This window comes from Heptranchias perlo, unplaced genomic scaffold, assembly GCF_035084215.1.
Source record: "Heptranchias perlo isolate sHepPer1 unplaced genomic scaffold, sHepPer1.hap1 HAP1_SCAFFOLD_147, whole genome shotgun sequence".
NCBI lineage: Eukaryota > Metazoa > Chordata > Chondrichthyes > Hexanchiformes > Hexanchidae > Heptranchias > Heptranchias perlo.
Genome location: NW_027138722.1, coordinates 422,016 through 442,195, shown reverse-complemented (window position 1 = coordinate 442,195; position 20,180 = coordinate 422,016). Strand labels below are relative to the sequence as shown.

At 45.7% G+C, this 20,180-nt stretch overlaps 1 non-coding gene across 1 annotated transcript; it reads right to left on the bottom strand.

The window, feature by feature from the left end:
• Positions 1–6,522: 6,522 nt before the first annotated feature.
• trnam-cau (transfer RNA methionine (anticodon CAU)) lies at positions 6,523–6,595 on the bottom strand. The gene has a single exon. It is a non-coding gene; the product is annotated as a tRNA-Met (tRNA).
• Positions 6,596–20,180: the final 13,585 nt, after the last annotated feature.

The following is a 20,180-nucleotide window of genomic DNA, read 5'->3' as shown; positions in this document are numbered from 1 at the left end:
CACCGCCAACCAGCTCTCCTGCAACCGGCGTGCCCACCGGTGCTTTGTCTGTTCGTTAGTTGCACTGTGGGAGAACCATCACCACACTGACTGCAGCGGTTTCAAAAGCCGGCTCACCACCACCTTCTCAAGGGCTTTTTGGGATGGGCAATAAATGCCGGCCTCGCCAGCGACGCCCACATCCCATGAACGAATAAAAAAAATATTCTGAGCGTCCTGATGCTGATGTCAGGATTTCATGCCTGATCTGCAGTAACTGGGAGCGGTTGAAATGGCTCCGACCTCTTAATTTCACTCATAACATCAGAGTAACTGTTCCAGGGGGACATGCCGACTCAACTGCGTCTTGGCCGCCTGTCTGGACAGTCCTTTATTCGTCTCCAATTCCGTTTCCCAAAGCGTATCTGCAGATTCACAAAGCTGTTTGTCATTTCGGTTCCTTTCGATTTGTCCAGCTCCCGACTGGCAATAATTTTCAAACCTGGTTGCAAACCTCCGCCTTGCATCGTGTCCAGGGATGGGTTATGTGGAGAGACTGGAGAAGCTGGGATTGTTCTCCTCGGAGCAAAAAAAGGTTAAGGGTAGATTTAATAGAGGTGTTCAAATTATTTTGATAGAATGGATGGGGAGAAGCTCTTTCCATTGGCAGGAGGGTCGATAACCAGAGGACACAACTTGTATTTACATAGCGCCTTTAACGTAGTAAAACGTCACAAGGTGCTTCACAGGAACGTTATTAAACAAAACTTGACACGAAGCCACATAAGGAGATATTGGGACAGGTAACCAAAAGCTTGGTCGAAGAGTTAGGTTTTAAGGTATGTGTTAAAGGAGAGAGAGGCGGAGACGTTGAGGGAGGGAATTCCAGAGCTTCGGGTCGAGGCAGCTGAAGGCACAGCCTCCAATGGTGGAGCAATTAAAATCGGGGATGCGCAAGAGGCCAGAATTGGAAGAGCACAGAGATTTGTTTTATTCGTTCATGGGATGTGGGCGTCGCTGGCGAGGCCAGCATTTATTGCCCATCCCTAATTGCCCTTGAGAAGGTGGTGGTGAGCCGCCTTCTTGAACCGCTGCAGTCCGTGTGGTGAAAGTTCTCCCACAGTGCTGCTCGGTAGGGAGTTGCAGGATTTTGACCCAGCGACGATGAAAGAACGGTCGATATATGTTTGATGCAGTGTTCCCTAGTGATTGGGAATAGTTCATTGCACAAAAATAATGCATGTCTGTGAGACACTTAATGTTTTTTGTAAATCACCATTAATACGTTCTGTTGCACACGGAAGGAAATGCTAACTTGTTTACCAAGTGACAATTAAAACGTTAATAAATCTTTGTGCTTTGCATGTCATGAACTTTTATCCCTTCCCATTTTACATACTGTATTTTAGGAGTCTGCTTAAAAATGTTTAGTGCTTATTACACCAAGAATCTGGTGCAGCTGTTGTTAAATTTAAAAAAGTTTGTAGCCCCTTCCACGCTTGAACAAACTCGACCCTGGAGGTTTATGGGGAGCAAGTCCCAACAAAATGCTTCCCTCCGAGATCAAATCGGGGACTTTCTGCGTGTAACTGGTGAACATGATAACCGCTACACTACGGAAACGACAAACTTTTCGGTCTCAGGTCTGAAGGAAGTGTCTCGGGAAAACATGAACCGTTGACTCTCTTTGCACTGACTCTTTTCACGAATATTTCATCGATCGAAACGATACAAGTCACAGGGAAAAATGTCAAAGTCATTAAACTCCCGAATTAGCCCCAAAATCTATCAATCTCAGTTTTGAAATTTTCAATTGACCCCCAGCCTCAACAGCTTTTTGGGGGAGAGAGTTCCAGATTTCCACTCCCCTTTGTGTAATGAAATTCTTCCTGACATCACCCCTGAATGGCCCAGCTCGAATTTTTTAAGGTTACGCCCCATTGTTCTGGACTCTCCCCACCAGAGGAAATAGTCTCTATCTGCCCTGTCAAATGTTTAATCATCTTAAACACCTCAATTAGATCACCCCTTAATATTCTAAACTCAAGGGAATGCAAGTGTCGTCCATGCAACCTGTCCTCATAATTGCTTATCAAGGATAGCCACCAAAAAGCGTTTCACGATGGCTGGCTCTAGAGTGGATTGGTCGTTAGTAGTGGGTTCGTTGGTCTAGGGGTATGATTCTTGCTTCGGGTTTGTTACTATGAATATGTGAGAGGTTCCGAGTTCAAATCCCAGATAAGCCCTTATTTTACTTTGGATCTTGAACTTCCAAAGACAGAAAAGTACCCAAATCACCCCACATGAGTGAAACAATTCCTATGTTTCATACTCGTACCGAACACAACTGCCCAACTTGGTTCTGATGAAAGGTCATTGACCTGAAACATTCACTCTGTTTCTCTCTCCACAGATGCTGCCTGACCTGCTGAGGGTTTCCAGCATTTTCCATGTTATCAGAGTATCACTTCCCTCATCAACTAACTACACTCCTCCACTAGATGTCGCCTTGTGGTGCAAACAGGCTCCTTCCACACAGTCAGGTGTTCTGCTTCAGGCATTAATCATAACTATAACTTTTGAACTTGTTAGTTAAAACATATGGCCTTGCCAATTGACCAGAAAACAGAATGGTGTTTATCTCTCACCAGTACAGTCCTTTCCCGCAGCATCAGCTTGGAATGATACGTAGCAATCATACAGATGTCACACCTCTCCTGCTTGCCTGTGAAGCTGGTAAGACGAATAGCACACAATGCTGCCTGACACACATACACAGCAGCTATGAATGACTTAAAGGTCTTGTTATGATTGTCAGGCAATTGTTTATATCAAAAGGATAATTAAACTTACGAGTATAATGATATCAGCAACAATCCAAGTGTTTCTGGACTTCAGAATCTACTCGTCTCTATATTAAAAATATGCATGCATATAAAATGAAGCAAATCCGTCTTATGATTGTAGTTTCATTGTCCCAACGGAGATTTATACTTCCTCACTTAAGAGGCAAAAGCTAAAGGTTAATCTTACTTCAATATAAAGACTGACTCTTTCCTTACAATACAGATACCCCAAACTAATATAACACCTCAAACTGATGGAGCTCCTCAAACTAAAACAGTATCTCAAACTGATACAGTACCTCAAACGGATAGAGAATCTGAAACTACTATAATACCTCAAGCTAATTCATCATCTGAAACTAATGAAGTACCTCAAACTAATACAGTACCTCAAACAAATACAACACCTTAAACTAATGCAGTACTTCAAACCGATACAGAACCTGAAAGTAATATAATACCTCAAACTAATACAGCATCGCAATCTAATACAGTATCTCAAACTAATAAAGTACTTCAACTAATACAGCACCTCAAACTAATAGAGCACCTCAAGCCAATACAACACCTCAAAGTGATACAGCACCTCAAGCGAATACAGTACCTCAAACTAATATAGTACCTCAAATTAGTACAGCGTCTTAAACTAATCCAGCACCTCAAACTATGTATCGTTGTCTCTCCACTGCTTTAAATGTATCTATCTATCTATCTATATATTTATCTATCCATCTATCTATCTTTCTATCCATCTATCTCTCCATCTATCTATCAATCGATTCATCTATCTCACTATCCATCTATCTCTCTATCTATAAATCTCTCTATCCATATATCTATCCATCCATCCATCTGTCTTTCTATCTCTATATCTCTCTATCCATCTATCTATCCATCCATCTGTTTAAATATCTAGCTATATATCTATCTATATATCTCTCTATCCATCTATCTATCCATCCATCTATCCATCTATCTATCTATATATATCTCTATCCATCTAAACATATATCTATCTACCGATCGATCTATCTCTATCTATCCATCTATCTATCTATATAGCTATCTATCTATCTACCTTTATCTCCCTATCTCTCCATATCAGTTCCTCGTTCCACCTGTTTATTGCTCTGTTGTTGTTTCTCTATCGCTTTCTGTCTCTCCTCCTTCATTACTCAAGTTTATCAAATAACTTTCTAATCTTTATTTAAAAAATGCAATATTAAAGCATGAGCATGAGGTAAATGAGCAAATTGCAAGGTGGGGTGGACTCAGTATGTTGGTCTGTGAGGTCTTCCTTCTTCAGGCTGCTGATCACAGAAGTCTCCCTGAGCAGCTTCTGGAAGAAGAAGCGCGAGCACTTCTCGTCCTGCTCCACGGAGCGGACTCTGCAGCGAAAGATCATTTTTGAGGCCCCTTTCACTGGATGCATCACACCGTGAGATCACAAGGTGAGGCCCCTTTAACTGGACGGTTCATAGCATGAGATCACAGGATGAGGCCCCCTTAACTGGTCGGTTCACACCGTGAGATCACAGTATGAGGTCCCTTTAACTGGACGGTTCATACCGTGAGATACGGTCTGTATTGTACTGTATTGCTTCGAAATTGTGAAATTTAGTTTTAACTCTGTGTATTCTTAAATTTTATGCAGTAATATATGTTTTGTAACAAAAAAAATTCGCAGAAACTTTCGAATCAAACGGGTATCGACCCTCCACACGTTATCCATTGCTCCACTGGCCCAGTTTTCAAAAAGCATGCAATAACTCACACTCTCACAGCGCTGGAGAATGAGCAGTTACCGAGTCAGTCTCGGTCATGCCCACGCGATTCCACGAGTCCGGGCGTGTCAATAGGTGCACGGTGAACAATCACCAAAGAGAGAGACATCAGCTGCTTCCTTTCGATCGCTCAACTTGTAGAGCAGAGGTCTCCAGTACAATTAACAGATCAAAGTTTGCTGGTTCGAAGTAATAAACGTGCTTTTGGAGTAAGTAGCTCTAGGCCATTCTCTTAACTTTACAGGCAGCCTACGGCTTAACATGTTGGCGCTGAGGCACAGGAGACCACTTTTCCTTTGTCAAACCTGAAAGCTTTCTGTGTCTTTCAGAACACGGCTGTCTTGCTCGAGCATTTGCCTCTGCTCACCAGCAGGGAGTGCCTTTGAGCTACAACACCGCAAACCGATTTCAGGCAAAAATGTCTTCGATCAGTCAGACAGGGCTCTCGCTGCTCCCTCAAGCTCGGGGCCACTGTTCCTTTCCTGAGATCTCGTCTACCTTCCGCAGGCTCGGGCTCTTCTCAGCATCATTCATGATTACTGTGGCTTCCCGTTCTGCTGTTGCTCACTTGCTTATGCTCGATACCACCGATTGGAGCAAAGTATTGATTGTCGTCAGGGAGGGGGCCATCCCAAGGCAAGATTTCTCTGCTGATCGTGGAACTGCTTGGAGGCGAGTGCGAAACAACTACTGTGAAGGGCATTGAATAAAGGGGGCAGTAGCAACATGGATACAGAATCGGCTAAGGGACAAGAAACAGAGTTGTGGTGAACGGTTGTTTTTCGGACTGGAGGGAGGTGGACAGTGGTGCTCCCCAGGAGTCGGTGCTGTTACCACTGCTTTCCTTTATATATATTAATGACTTGAATTTGGGTGTACAGGGCACAATTTCCAAATTTGCAGATGACACCAAACTTGTAAGGGTAATGAACAGTGAGGAGGATAGTGATAGACTTCAAGAGAATATATGCAGACTGGTTGCATGGGCGGACACATGGCAAATGACACTTAACGAAGAAAAATGCGAATTGATGCATTTCGGTAGGAAGAACGAGAAGAGGCAACATAAACTAGAGGGCACAATTCTAACAGTGATACAGGAACAGAGAGATCTGGGGGTATATGTGCACATATCATTGAAAGTGGCGTGGAAGGTTGAGAAAGCGGTTAAAAAAGCATACGGGATCCTGGGCTTCATAAATAGATGCAGAGAGTACTAAAGTATGGAAGTCATGATGAACCTTTAGAAAACACTGGTTCAGCCACAACTGGAGTATTATGTCCACTTCTGGGCGCCGCACTTTAGGAAAGATATGAAGGCATTAAAGAGGGTGCAGAAGAGATTTACTAGAATGATTCCAGGGATGACGGACTTTAGTTACGTGGATAGACTGGAGAAGCTGGAGATTTGATCGAGATTTTCAAAACCATGAAGGGTTTAGAAAGAGTATATAGAGAGAAATCGTTCCCATTTGCAGAAGGGTGAAGGACCAGAGGACATAGATTTAAGGTGATTGGCAAAAGCACCAAAGATGAAATCAGGAAAAACGATGGGGCGGGGGAGTGGGACCAGCTGGATTGCTCTTGCATAGAGCTGGTGTGGTCTTGATGGGCCGAATGGCCTCCTTCCGTGCTGTGTTCGTTCCATGATTCAAGTCGAATGCTCGCTGAGCAGGTGAGAGATAGCAAGATAGATTCTTGCATTCTCCACTCACCTTTTGACTTGGGTCAATTGTCCAGAAACAAAAGTGGCGTCAGTTTTCAGCGAGCCCATGGTCCATGTACTTCTTAAGCTTCACTGCTTGCTACAGTACAGAGAGGTCAAGTGGCAGCAAATCTTTTGGTGTGCTGCAGGAAGAAAAAAATATTGATTTTGGTCTTGAGCAAAGATGGGAAAAAAAAAAGCTTAATGATGCCTTCTCTGAGGATTGAACTCAGGACCTTCAGATTATGAGACTGACGCGCTGCCAACTGCGCTAAGAAGGCACTTGATGTATAATGATCCAGGCAGCACTATCAAGTAGGACAGTTTGCAAGGTGTAAAATCATAAACTAATCGGCAGTTTGCAAAAACTCTCCATCCAGGTGGAAATCGAACCAACAATCTTCTGAATTTTGGTCAGACACGTTCCCCATTGCTCGACTGGCCAAAGGTGTGTCGAGTAAGTCGGAGCTCACACTCTCACAGCGCTGCGGTATGAGCAGGTACCGAGTCAGTCTCGGTCATGCCCACGCGTCTCCACGAGTCCGGGAGTGTCAAAAGGCACACGGTGAACAATCACCAAAAAGAGGGACCTTTGCTGTTTCCCTTCGAGAGCTCAGCTGGTCGTGTGGAAAACTTGTAGAGATTAAAACTTGAAAGCAAAATCACTCTTAAATCGTTGGTTTAATTCTGGCTCAAAATAACGAACGTGCTTTTGGATTAAGCGGTATTGAGCTCAAGGCCGCTCTCTAAACTTTACAGACTGTTTGCTGCTTAAAATGTTGGCGCTTTTCCTTTCTCAAACCTTGAAGCTGTTTTACTCGAGCATTTGCCTCTGCTCACCAGCAGGGAGTGCCTTTGAGCAACAACACGTCAAACCGGACATCACTTTCAGGCAAAAAAAGACTTCTGTCAGTCTTTCGGACAGGTCTCTCGCTGATCAAAGGAGTGCCTTTGAGCAGCAATGCTTTTTTATTTTCAAAATATACTTTATTTCATAAAATTTAAGGATACATAAAGTTCAGGGTAAAAGTCACAATTTCAATTCAAAACAATACAAAACAGATCGCACACACTATGATCCCATTATTTCAATACAATACACAGTACATGTCTTTAAATACATTCTGTATAATAAAAGGTGGGATGGCTTTACACGGTGCTCTTTCCCCATAGAGCCCTTGCATAGGCCGCACCGTGCCTCAGTGCATCCCGCAGCACATTCCCCTGGACCTTGGAGTGTGTCAGTCGGCAACACTCGCTCGTGGACCGCTCCTTGAGCTGGGAGACCAGAAGGTTTCGGGAGGACCAAAGGGCCTCCTTCACCAAGTTGATGGCCTTCCAGCAGCTGTTGATATCTGTCTCGGTGTCCGTCCCGGGGAACAGCCCATAGAGCACAGCGTCCTGTGTGACCGAGTTGTTGGGGGTGAATGGGGAAAGAGGCCTGCGCATTTCTCTCCACATATTCTGCGTGAAGGACCAGTCCATCAGGAGACGGACGATGGTTTCATCCCCGTTGCAGCCTTGAAGGCAGCTCGAGGTGGTGCTGAGAATTTGTCCATGTTGGAATGCCCACACTTGGAGCGCGGATCTCACCACCCTCCAGACCACATCCTGGTGCCTGTTGGTCAGTTCCGGCGACGAGATGTTCTGCCAAATGGCATCGACCGTCTGGTCGGGGAACTGCCCGATCGGATTCATCCTCTCCTTTTCCTGCAGGACCCCCAGAACGTTCCTCGTGGACCACTGTCTGACGGCCTTGTGGTCGAAGTGGTTTCTCCTCAGGATCTTCTGCACCTGGGACAGGTAGGGTGGGGTGGTCGAGCTGGACGGGACGTCATCCGTCTCCTCGGCTAGCATGGCCAGACCCAGTTTTCTCAATGTTTTGGACAGGTAGCAGCTCAGCACGTAGAGACACTTGATGTTTGTGTACCGGGGCTCTACACACACCCTGAGGCAGCCACACACAAAGCTGGCCATCAGGATCAGGGCAGCATTGGTGACGCTTCTGTCCCCTTTGTTTGGAGGTTTGTACATGGTGTCCCTGTGGGCACGTTCTACCTTGGACCTCCAGACAAAGTGGAAGATAGCTCGGGTGACTGTGGTGACGGAGTTGTGGGGAATGGGCCAGCCCTGGGCCATGTAGAGCAACACCGCGAGTACCTCACACTTTATCACCAGGTTTCTGCCCGTTATTGAGAGAGACAGCGTCCCCCCAACATACCAAACTTCTGTTTCGCTTTGGCGAACCGCTCCTCCCATTTCTTGATGGAGGCTTGGGCCCCCCTGAACCAGCTCGCAAGTACCATCAGTTCGTCAGACCTGACGGTGAAGGGGACAAAGGATCGGGTCTCCCACCTGCCATAGAACATGGCCTCACCCTTACTGTAGTTCACTCTGGACACCGAGGCCAGTTCGAAACGATCGCAGACGCCCATCAATCTGTGGACCGACTGCTGATCGGAGCAAAAGACAGTGACGTCATCCATGTACGGGCGGCCGTAATCTGAAAGCCTCCGCTGCCTGGGATCGTCATCCCCCTGATACTTGTGTCCTTCCTGACGGACGGGGCAAACGTCTCGATACCACATATGAACAAGACCATGGAGGGAAGACAACCCTGCCTGACTCCAAATATGATCAGAAAACTCTCCGACTCCCGCTCATTGATTAGGACTGCGCAGTCAGGTCCAATTGAACATTTCCTCCCCAAAGCCCATTTTGGACAGCACGTCCATCATGTATGTGTGGGATATTCTGTCAAAGGCCTTGTCCAAGTCTAGGCTGATGAGGCAGGTGTTCACCCCCTTTCCGACATGGAGACGATCGTATACCAAGACAGTACCAGGCTATCAGAGACCTTCCTGCCGGGTACAGTACAGGTCTGATCCGGGTGGATCACCTGCTCCAGAGCGGACTCGAGCCTGTTGGCGATGGCCTTCGACAGAATCTTGTAGTTGACATTTAGCAAGGAAATTTCCCCCTCTCCCTCTTCTGCTTGTAGATGACAGTGATGATGCCTTTCCTCATGGACTCTGAAATGCTGCCTGTCAGAAGCATACCCCCGTACACATCCAGTAGCTCTGGGCCAATCTAATCCCACAGAGCCGAGTGCAACTCAACCGGTAAACCTTCGAGAAGAGTAGAACTCCCCGGAGTTCTACTCTTCTCGAAGGACCGGACGGCCTTTGTCAGCTTCTCCAAGGTCAATGTCCGATCGAGGCTCTCCCGCTCGCCGTCATCTAAGACCTCCGTAATAGAGGACAGGAAGGGTTGGGAGGCCATGGTGTCTCTGAGCTTTGCGTCAGACAGCCCGGCATATAAAGATTTGCTGATCCTCAGTATGTCGGTCTGTAAAGGCGTCACCGAGCCGTCTTCCTCCTTCAGGCTGCTGATCACCAGAGGTCTCTCTGTGCAGCTTCTGGACGACGAAACGCGAACACTTCTCGCCCTGCTGCACGGAGTGGACTCGGGACCGAAAGGTGATCTTCGAGGCCTCGGAGGTGAAGATCGAGACTTGCTGGCCCTTCAACTCCCTGAGTTCCTCCCCTCCATCGATCCCCATCGACTGCAGCTGGAGCAGATCCTGCATGCTTTTCTGGATCTGGGACAATTTCCTCTGTCTCTCTCTCGTCCCTTTAACTGGACGGGTCAAACCGTGAGATCAGAGGGTGAGGCTCATTTAACTGGACGGGTCAAACCGTGAGGTCAGAGGGTGAAGCCTCTTGAACCGGACGGGTCACACGGTGAGATCTCAGGGTGAGACTGCTTTAACTGGATGGGTCACACCGTGAGATCACGGGGTGAAGTCCCTTTAACTGGACGAGTCACTACGTCAGATCTCAGGGTGAGGTCCATTTAACTGGACGAGTTACAATGTTAGATCGCAGGGTGAGGCCCCTTTAACTGAATGTGTCACACCGTGAGATCATGAGGTGAAGTCCCTTTAGCTGGATGTGTCACAACGTTAGATCTCAGGATGAGGCCCCTTTAACCGGACGGGTCACACCGTGAGATGACAGGGTGATGCCCCTTTAAATGGACAGGTCACACCGAGCGATATTAGGGTAAGGCTATGTGATTCCAGGTGGTATTTCCTAGCTCGGCTAATTTAAATATGTGAGGTGACGAGAGTGTTGGAGAAATAAAGGCTTGAGATGGCAGAAGCACAGGGTCTCAGCAGCAGTGGGACCAGGACTGTACTTTGTAACTGGTGCAGGGAAACAGCAGTGGGAACGGAAATCACAAAATCACAAGAGACTTAGAGGTCCATGTGTATAGATCATTAAAATATTATGGACAGGTACAGAAAATAATCAATAAAGGATAATGGGATGCTGGCCTTTATATATAGAGGACCAGAATACAATGGGGTAGAAGTTATACTACAAATATACAAAGCCCTGATTAGACCACACCTGGAGTACTGTGTTCAGTTGTGGGTACCACACTTTAGGAAGGTCACATTGGCCTTGGGAGTGCAACGCAGATTTACTAGAATGTTACCTGGACACTGAGTGGGGAAATTGGATAGGACCTGTTTTTGGGCGGGAGCAGCACGATCCGCTATTACCCCGTGCCCAATGGGCCCTGCGCAGGCAGGACGAGATTTTCGTCAGCCCTGAGGACTCACCTGCAATCTGCGTTGGCAATCAGCGTTGAACGAGGATTCCATGCAATTCGCATTTTCCACCAGCAGGGGGAAGCGCCTATCTCTTAAAGGCAGGCTGTCTGTTATAAATCTCTTAAAGGTAGCCAGTACCTGTTATTTGCTGAATATAACAGACTGCTGTCTGCACGGAGTCTGAACGGAGATCAGACATCGCACATGTAAAGCACAGATGCAGGTCCCATCCCTATTTTAAAATACTGATGAGTTAATTTAAAATATTGAATAAAGGTTGCACACCAGTAAATCCCACATCCTCCAATCTGCAGGCCAGACCTCACCAGTCTGCTGGCCTGAGACTCCGTGCACCAAGGTTCTCTGCTGATGCACCAGAGACCTTGGTATAAGAGGTGGACTGAAGGAGGGACATCCTATATCCGAAGTGGGCAAGAGGTCCTTCAGGCATACACCCAAAAGGTAGTGGGAGGCAGTCGGGGATGAGGTCAATGCCAGGTGCTCAGTATCATGAACATGGATGCAGTACAGGAAGAAATTCAATGCTTTGACATGTGTGGTCAAGGTGAGTGAGGTCAACTGTCAAGTAGCGCCTCCAACCAACTACACCACCAGCCGCACCCATTGCTCCACGCACTACACCCCCCATCACCCACATAGCAACAAACTCTTTCTTTCAGTAATCAACCCTCTCACCATTACACATTATCACCGTTACAACTCACAGGCCACACACACTGGCAGCTATTCAAACATGATAGTAACATCACCCAGACACACATGGCGCTTTCTTTCAGGAGAAGCTGACACTAATCAGGAGGCAGCAAGTGGCGGTGTCATTTTGCCCCTCGAGCCTTTTCCACCATTCGATCAGATCAGGGTGGACCTGTGACCTAACTCAATATACCCACCTTAGCACCATATCCCTTAATACCCTTGGTTCACAGAAATCCATCAATCTCAGATTTAGAATTCTCGATTGAGCTAACATCAACTGCCGTTTGCAGAACTGCGTTCCAAACTTCTCCCACCCTTTGTGCGTGGAAGTATTTGCTAACTTCACTCCTGCACGTCCCGGCTCGAAATATTAGGCTAAGTCACCGCGTCCGAGCTGAGGTAATAAATGAGTTCTTTGCATTTGTCGTTACCAAGGAAGAAGATGCTGCCAAGTCACAGAAACAAGGGAGGTAGTTCAGATCCAGGATAGGCTAAAAATTGATCGAGGAACTACTGGAAAGGCTGGCTGTACTTAAATAAATAAGTCACCCGGTCCGGCTGGGATGTAACCAAGATTGCTGAGGGAAGTAAGGGTGGAAATTGCAGAGGTTCTGACCATAATCTTCCAATCATCCTTAGATATGGTGCTGATGTCCGAGGACCGGAGAATTGCAAATGTTACACCCTTATTCAAAGAAGGTTGTAAGGATAAACCTGGCAAATACAGGCCAGTCAGTTTAACATCGGTGGTGGGGAAGCTTTTAGAAACGATAATCGGGACAACATTAACAGTCACTTGGACAAGTGTGGATTAATAAAGGAAAGACAGCACGAATTGGTTATGGGCAAATCGTGTTTAACTAACTTGACTGAGTTTTTTGATGAGGTAACAGAGGGTTGATGAGGGCAATGCAATTGATGTGTATGTGGACTTTTAAAAGTTGTTTGATAATGTTCCACATAATATGCTTGTCGGCAGAATTGAAGTGCAAGGATTAAAAGGGGCAGTGGGAGCATGGACATGAAATTGGCGAAGTGACAGTAAACAGAGAGTAGTAGTGAACGATTGTTTTTCTGACTTGAGGAAGTGTTCCCCAGAGGTCGGTATTAAGATCACTGTTTTTCTTGATATATATTAATGACTTGGAATTGGGTGTACAGGGCACAATTTCAAAAATTTGCAGATGGCTCAAAAATTGGAAGTGTTGTGAACAGTGAGGAGGATAGTGATGGACTTCAAGAGGACAAAGACAGGCTGGTGGAATGGGCGGACACGTGGCAGATGAAATTTTACGCAGAGAAGTGCGAAGTGACACATTTTGGCAGGAAGAAAGAGGAGAATCAATATAAGCTAAATGGTACAATTCTAAAGGAGATGCAGGAACAGTCAGACCTGGGGCTATATGTGCACAAATCGTTGAAGGTGGCAGGATAGTTTGAGAAATCGGTTAAAAAAGGATGTGGCGTCAAGGGCTTTATAAATACAGATATGGAGTACAAAAGCAAGGAAATTATGTTGAACCTTTATAAAACACTGGTTCGACCACAACTGGAATATTGTGTCCAATTCTGGGCACCACACTTTAGGAAGGATGTGAAGAAGATAGAAAGGGTGCAGAAAAGATTTACTACAATGGTTCCAGGGATGAGGGACTTCAGTTATATGGAGAGTCTGGAGAAGCTGAGGTTCTCCTTAGAGCAGAGAAGGTGAAGAGGTGATTTGATAGAAGCGTTCAAAATCATTTCATGTGATTGGCAAAATTACAAAAGGCGACATGAGGAAAAACTTTTTTTAAGCAGCGAGTTATTATGTTCTGGAATGAGCTGCCTGAAATGGTGGTGGACACAGATTCAACCATGGCTTTCAAAAATGTATTGTAAAAATACTTGAAGTGAAAAACTTTGCAGGGCTACGGGGTAGAGCGGGGGATTGGGGACAACTGGAATGCTCTTCAAAAGAGCCGGCACTGGCTCGATTGGCCGAATGGCCTCCTCCTGTGCTGTAACAATTCTATGATTCTCTGATTTTGAAGTGTAGTCACTGTGGTAATGTAGGAAATGCTGCAGCCAATTTGTACACAGCAAGATCCCACATACTGCAATGAGATGAATGACCAGAAAATCGGTCTTAGTGATGTTCGTTGAGGGATAAATATTGCCCAGAACACCGGGGAGAACTCGCTTGCACTTTCTCGAATAATGCCGTGGAATCTTTTACATCTACCTGGGAAGGCAGATGGGGCTTCAGTTTAACGTCTCGTCTTCAAGGCGACATCCACAACTGTGCAGCACTTCCTCAATACTACCCCTTCAACAGTACAGTGTCCATTCACTACTGACCCTCCGACAGTGCAGCACTTCCTCGATACTGCCCCTTCGACAGTACAGCGCTCCCTCAGTACTGACCATCTGACAGTGCTGCGTTGCCTCAGTACTGACCCACCGACAGTGCAGCACTCCCTCAGTACTGCCCGTCCGACAGTGCAGAACACCCTCCGTACTGACCCTCTGACAGTGCAGCGCACCGTCAATACTGCCCCTTCGACAGTACAGCGCTCCTTGCGTAATGATCCTTCGACAGTGGAGTGCTCCCTCAGTACTGACCCTCTGACAGTGCAACGTTGCCTAAGTACTGCCCCTCCGGCAGTGCAGCACTCCCTCACAACTGACCCTATCACAGTGTAGCATTCCTGCAGGACTGACCCTCTGACAGTGCAGCACTCCGTCCATACAGCTCATGCGACAATGCAGCCCTCCCTTAGTACTGACCCTGCGACAGTGCATCACTCCCTCAGTACTGACCCTCCGAGAGTACTGAGCTCCCTCAGTACTAATCCTCCATCAGTGCTGTGTTCCCTTAGTCCAGCACTCCATCAATACTGCCCCTCCGACAGTGCAGCACTCACTCAGTACTGACCCTCCGACAGTACAGTAATCCCTCACTACTGCCCCTCCGACAGTGCAGAACTCCCTCACTACTGACCCTCCGACAGTGCAGCACTCGCACAGGACTGACCCTCCGACAGTACAGAGCTCCCTCAAAATGGCATTGTCGTGTCTGCCCGGATTATGTGTACAAGTATCTGTAGTTGGACTTGCATTCACAACCTTCTAACTCAGAGGCGAGACTGCGACCACTGAGCCTCTTCTGACACCTGAAAGGGGGAGAGGGAGATGGAAGGGCTCAGGTTGTGCAATCTGCAACGTGGATATAGAATCATAGAATCATAGAATCATAGAAGTTACAACATGGAAACAGGCCCTTCGGCCCAACATGTCCATGTCGCACAGTTTATAACACTAAGCTAGTCCCAATTGTCTGCACTTGGCCTATATCCCTCCATACCCATCTTACCCATGTAACTGTCCAAATGCTTTTTAAAAGACAAGATTGTACCCGCCTCTACTACTGCCTCTGGCAGCTCGTTCCAGACACTCACCACCCTTTGAGTGAAAAAATTGCCCCTCTGGACCCTTTTGTATCTCTCCCCTCCCACCTTAAATCTATGCCCCCTCGTTATAGACTCCCCTACCTTTGGGAAAAAACTTTGACTATCTACCTTATCTATGGCTGTCAAAAGTAGGACAAATGGACTACGGATGCACAAGCGACCACAGGTGGAGGAGCAGAGTGTTTGGGAGGGGGTGTTGGACTGGAGGAGGTTATAGAGATAGAGAGGGGTGAGGCCCTCATGGAATAAATATAAGAAATAATAAAAATAAGCTACATGCTTAGGAGGATGGGATCCAATGCAGGTCAGTAAGGGCTTTGGTGATTGGCGATCCGCTCACCAATCAAAAAGCCTGCGATGGGTACGGAATCTGTGGCACGGATGTGGAGATTTTGGGGCCAAAGATCATGACTTCCCAATTTTTACCAGGAGGAAATTGTGGCTCATCTAAATCAGAATGTGGATCTGACAACACAAAGACATTGGAAGGGTCAAGAGAGGCGGTGGTTTTGTCAGCGTCCATCTGAAAGCTGGTCCGTGTCTGCGGACTGTGTCACCAAAGGGCAGCATGTAGATGAGGAAGAGGAGGGAACCAAGGATTGAACCTTTAGAAAGATCAGAGATAACGGTGATAGGGCGGGAAGAGAAGCTTCTCCTGGCTGTGATCAGAGAGGTGAGTGGAACCAAGTGACGGTAGTCCCAGCAAAAGAGGCCAGTGTTCGATGAATGAGGAGGTGACGGGTGGGTTGTCTCCAGGTTTGGAGACGGGGAGGGGAGGAACATGGAGGAATTTAAACCCAAGGATGAGAATTTTAAATTTAAGGGATATGGAACTGGGAGCCAGTGAGGGTCAGTGAGGCCGAGCAGGACCTGGTGCTGGTTGGACACGGACTACACAGTTTTGGACGAGCTCACGTTTATAGAAGGTGGGTATTGGGTGGCCGGTCAGGAGTGCATTGGAGCAATGGAGTCTCGGGGGACAGAGCCATTGATGAGGGTTTCAATGGCAATGGGCCGAGGAAGGAATGGAGGCGGGTGAGGGAATCACGTGGCCTTTGTGATGGAGATCAAATCGGATCATGAACTCAGTTCGGTTTTACAGGGGAACAATTTTGCTGGAGCCGTTAACCAGTGTAGAATAAACGGGTAAACATCTGCAGTAAAATAGCGGAGAGAGGAATGTCAATGGGACACGTTCAGTGTCCGTCCCCTAATATCACCCACAGTCATTTCCAGGCTGCAATCCTCAACCTGCCCTTTAACTGTCCTCGTGTCAGAGACTCACAATTCATATTTTAACTGGGAAACTGCAGGAACAGAGTAAAACTGGTCTGCTTGTGTCCCTGGATTCAGTGCACACCGCAGAGAATCGGTAACATTTATAAATAAATCACCAGGACTGAACATTATCAATACAATTATATAAAAACTGTAAATGGAGCCGCTCAGTCTTGTACGAGAACAGATTGAAACTTTATTCCTGAGAGAGATCTGATTAAGATAATGACCTGGACTTTGAGATGTTTGTGTTTTATTCACCACATTATTTACATTGGAGTCAAAGCTGCTGATGTAATGTGTTTGTTAAACTGACTGTAACTAATAGCAATGATCAGGGGTAAAACCGTGTCAGTGGAGACTTATCCCCTGTATAAATCAGGGCTTGTTGGAATGGATAAGCTCAGTGTGCCTGCTGGAGCCTTGTTTTCCAGACCAACAGAAGTCAGTGCTTCTCATAGAAATGCATGATTTAGTGATTCCTCAGATACAACGCATTTATTATCCTGTTCTTGCAGCCGTTGGAGTTCCGGGTAAGCCGTTATCTGAGCTGTTATTTGTGTAAATCGCTGCTAACTTTGCTGCTGTGCTTGGCAAATTGTATTTTCTCCCTACGTGTTCCACGCAGTCGCCTGTACTGCACTATCGGTTGAGTGATGGAATGTGTTAAGTCTCTGCTCTTTCAGCACTGTAGCTGCTGCAATATATCCGTAATGATTTTTGTATATCCAGCCCTGCCATTGTTACTTGCTTATTCTCTGTACTGAATATATTTTGAATAATTGTATTTTGAATAATGGTATTTTGACACTAAGAATATCCCAACACTGGACAAACAGGGGGCTGTAGGGGGGGGGAGGAGCTAAATACGATTAAAATTACGAAGGAATTTGGTACTCAGTAAATTAATGGGACTCAAGGCGGATAAATCCCCTGGACCTGATTGCTTGCATCCTAGGGTCTTGAAGGAAGTGGCAGCAGGGATTGTGGATGCTTTGGTAATAATTTTCCAAAATTCTCTGGACTCGGCAAAGGTCCCGGCAGGTTGGAAAACTGCCATTGTAACACCCTTATTTAAAAAGGGTAGTAGGCAGAAGGCTGGAAATTATACACCAGTTAGCTTAACATCTGTGGTGGGTAAAATTTTGGAGTCTTTTGGATTGGTTTTGGATTGGTTATCTAACAGGAAGCAGAGAGTTGGGATAAATGGTTCATTCTCGGACTGGCAACCTGTAGCCAGTGGTGTTCCGCAGGGGTCGGTGCTGCGTCCCCAACTCTTTACAATCTATATTAACGATTTGGAGGAGGGGACCGAGTGTAACATATCAAAGTTTGCAGATGATACAAAGATGGGAGGCAAAGTAGAGAGTGAGGAGGACATAAAAAACCTACAAGGGGATATAGACAGGCTGGGTGAGTGGGCGGAGATTTGGCAGATGCACTACAATATTGGAAAATGTGAGGTTATGCACTTTGGCAGGAAAAATCGGAGAGCAAGTTCTTATCTTAATGGCGAGCAACTGGAAAGTACTGCAGTACAAAGGGATCTGGGGGTCCTCGTGCAAGAAAATCAAAAAGTTAGTTTGCAGGTGCAGCAGGTGATCAAGAAGGCCAACGGAATGATGGTTTTTATTGCTAGGGGGATAGAATATAAAAACAGGGAGGTATTGCTGCAGTTATATAAGGTATTGGTGAGACCGCACCTTGAATACTGCACACAGTTTTGGTCTCCATACTTAAGAAAAGACATACTTGCTCTCGAGGCAGTACAAAGAAGGTTCACTCGGTTAATCCCGGGGATGAGGGGGTGGACATATCAGGAGAGGTTGAGTAGATTGGGACTCTACTCATTGGAGTTCAGAAGAATGAGAGGCGATCTTATTGAAACATATAAGATTGTGAAGGGGCTTGATCGGGTGGATGCGGTAAGGATGTTCCCAAGGATGGGTGAAACTAGAACTAGGGGGCATAATCTTAGAATCAGGTGCTGCTCTTTCAAAACTGAGATGAGGAGAAACTTCTTCACTCAGAGGGTAGTAGGTCTGTGGAATTTGCTGCCACAGGAAGCTGTGGAAGCTACATCATTAAATAAATTTAAAACAGAAATAGACAGTTTCCTATAAGTAAAGGGAATTAGGGGTTACGGGGACCGGGCAGGAAATTGGTCATGAATTTAGATTTGAGGTTAGGATCAGATCAGCCATGATCTTATTGAATGGCGGAGCAGGCTCGAGGGGCCGATTGGCCTGCTCCTGCTCCTATTTCTTATGTTCTTATGTTCTTATGGTATGTCCTTGACTTCTAAAACTTCGGTCTGAAGGAGTTACATTGTATCGGTCGTGATCTTTCTATATCCAACATTGGCATTGTTACTGGATTATTCTCTTTACTGAATGTATTGGAATCAGATGTCTGGCCTAAGAGATGGTATCAGACCATCAGGAACTTTTAATAGTTTCATGTTGTGGAACTAACCTGTCCTGGAATATCTTTTCATCAAAGTGTTTTCAGTGATTGATAATAAGACAGCTCAAGGTCTCAGTGATACAAGTGCATTGTCCTCCCTACCCAATAACATGCTTCAGTTTAACTGGGATTTCAATGTATTTATTGATGATCACTTTTATGAAATATTATTTCATTGTGTGTGTATCTGACGCCGCTTCAGATGTCTGGTTACTGAACTGAGTTTGCTGCTGACACTTTCACATCTCCTTCTCTGATTAACTGTGGATGAATTCATTGTCTCACACTGAACTTGATTGTAAAATGAAATGTTTTGATGTTATGTTGTATAAGTTTGCATTGTCCCTGTTAGAATCAGGACACCTTCTATGTATCTGTATATTATAAGTGTGATTTTGGGGTTTTGTTAATTGAACAATCCCGCCATCTATCCCTTTACTTTATAGTTATAGGAGAAGGAATCTCAATTTTTGAGAGGTCTGTCTGGAAGAGGCTTTCGATTCTGTTTATTCCATGATTTGCAGATGAAGTGAACAGTGTAGGTGAACAGGTGGAGAATCTGATGATCTGTAGAAACATTAGACTATTGCACAGAGGCTTCACTATTTAACAAACCGACACTGAGAATAGGATCGGTGGATCACGGGGCTGGTGACCAGAATGCAGGCACAGGATGATAGGATTTAATCGGATATAAAACGGATTTGAGATAGAGAAGAGAGTGAGTGATAGAGAGGGCGAGTGAGAGGGAAAGCGAGAGGCTGTGGTGTGAATAATTCATCAGAATGAACTGCTGAAACTTCCAGCACAATTAAACAGAGAAAATGTGATTTGAAGGTGTTATTATGATGTGGTCAGATTGGGTGAGTTTTTATTGTGGGACTCGCTCCTCATGTTTGTATCCCTGTCAGGTCCTCGGTCTGTTTTTGTGAATGTTCCTTGTTTTCCAACTTAACACAAAACATAATTAAAATTTATTTCAAAAATAGCATCAGAAATTTCTTAATCGTAATGAATTATTCCGATGCTGTATTTTTAAAGCTCGGCTGAATTCAGTAAACAATGAGGTTGATTTTATTAATACGTACAAATGTAATTATATTTGAATGCACAAAGTAAATTTATTCAACACATTTTATACCGATACAGGTTCCCTGACATCAATAACCACAGAAATGAGCTGTTGAATGTATTTGTTGGATTGTGTTACTGGGACCAAGAGATTAGATTTCCTCTAACACTCTGCTGCATTCTCTCCGTGTGAAGCCCAGCCTCTCCCCCTATTGCATTGAATCCTCTGTCTCCTCATCCCTTACTTCAGTTGGTCCACTT